Genomic DNA, 2,005 nt, shown 5'->3' on the forward strand with positions numbered 1-2,005 from the left:
TGCCATCACTGTACTGTACTACTGTAAATATGGTATTATGTACAGTATACTCAGTGATGGCAGAGTTTGCTCTGCTCAAAGTCAAGGACAGGGTCTGGTTTTAACCAGGCTAAGGGTGTCCTGGTGCCACGTGCACTTGTGGACGCCCTTGTGTTGGAACATGGTGTTTGTGATGGACAAACTGTGACCAACACAGAAGTCCAACAATAGAACACCGCTCAGGTTCAGATCAGAGAGGGAGTTCCTCCCAATCACACCTCTTCAGGTCACACTGTCATTACCCACGTGGGAGTTGAAATCCCCCTGCAGAATGAAGGAATCTGCATCTGAAGCACCTTCCAGCACCCTCAGCAGAGATTCCAAGAAGGCTGGATCTCAGAACTGCTGTTTGGCACATAGGCACAAACAACTGCCAGAGTCTACCTACCCCCCACCCCCAACACACACACACACAAGTGCAGGAAGGCTATCCTATCATCTACTGTGGAGCATTCCAGCTGACAGACAAAAAGTTGGGGGCCAAAAGTAGACCCACACCAGCTCTGTGCCTCTCACCACYGCTAACTCCAGAGTAGAATAAAGTCCAGCCCCTCTTGAGGAGATGGGTTCTGGWGTCCATGCTGTGCATTGAGGTGAGCCCCACTATACCAAGCTGGTACCTCTCAACCTRACACACAAGCTCAGGCTCCTACCCCACCAGAGAGGTCGCATTCCACGTCCCAAGAGCCAGCTCTGGAAGAACAGGGTCAGAGCTCCAAGGTCCCCATCTTTGCCCACTGCCCATGGCATCATGCACCTGACTCATACAGCCCCTCCTGCAGGTGGTGGGCCCACAGGAAGGCAAACCCATGTAACTCATTCGGGCTGAGCCTGACCTGGCCACATGGGCAGAGAACTGGCTACCAGTTGCTTATTGACAAGCCCCTCCCCCAGACCTGGATTTAGGGTGGGGGCCCAGTAACAAAGGTCCAGGCAAGGGACACTGAGTTCTTTGATTCTTTTTGTCCATATGAGGGTTTTGAACTGCTCCTTGTCTGGCCTGTCACCTAGGACCAATCCGCCATGGGAGACCCTACCAGGGGCTTTATTTGCCTCCAACAGCATAGCTCCTGGCATCATTAAGGCACACAAACTCCTCATCCATGATAAGGTCATGATTCACTGGGGGAGTGCAGCTGGTTCCAGATTGACTAAACTCCTGCTGTTCAAAAACTGGTCCCACTGACGCTGATACATGTCTGCACCTGGATCTGAAGCCCCTCCCCCATCCTTACCCAGATCTGCAGCTTGATCCTCTTGTCGTTGCGATACACCGTCTTCACCTTGAAGTCAATGCCGACAGTGCTGACAAAGGAGTTGCTGAAGGAATCATCAGCGTAGCGAAACAGGAAGGACGTTTTCCCAACGCTGCTGTTACCGATGATCAGCAACTTGAACATGTAGTCAAAGTTCTGGTCCGAACCGTCCCGCTGGCCATAACGCTGGTCTGCCTTCGCCATCTGGTGGTCAGTGGGAGGAAGAGGAGACTGTTACTGACAAGGTCTGACTCTCCAGGTCACTAATAACCAGGTCATTAATAACCAGGTCACTAATAACCAGGTCATTAATAACCAGATCATTAATAACCAGGTCACTAATAACCAGGTCACTAATAACCAGGTCACTAATAACCAGGTCATTAATAACCAGGTCATTAATAACCAGGTCACTAATAACCAGGTCACTAATAAACAAAGTAATTATAACCAGGTCATTAATAACCAGGTCATCAATTACCAGGTCACTAATAACCAGATCATTAATAACCAGGTCATTAATAAACAAAGTAATTATAACCAGGTCACTAATAACCAGGTCATTAATAACCAGGTCACTAATAACCAGGTCATTAATAACCAGAGTAATTATAACCAGGTCATTAATAACCAGGTCATTAATAACCAGGTCATTAATAACCAGATCATTAATAAACAAAGTAATTATAACCAGGTCATTAATAACCAGG

At 48.0% G+C, this 2,005-nt stretch overlaps 1 pseudogene; it reads right to left on the reverse strand.

Annotated features, from left to right (window-relative positions):
* Positions 1-1,274: 1,274 nt before the first annotated feature.
* LOC106537288 (ras-related protein Rab-3A pseudogene) overlaps positions 1,275-2,005 on the reverse strand; it is a 6,981-nt pseudogene continuing 6,250 nt past the window's right edge.

This window comes from Austrofundulus limnaeus, unplaced genomic scaffold (assembly GCF_001266775.1).
Source record: "Austrofundulus limnaeus strain Quisiro unplaced genomic scaffold, Austrofundulus_limnaeus-1.0 Scaffold2229, whole genome shotgun sequence".
NCBI lineage: Eukaryota > Metazoa > Chordata > Actinopteri > Cyprinodontiformes > Rivulidae > Austrofundulus > Austrofundulus limnaeus.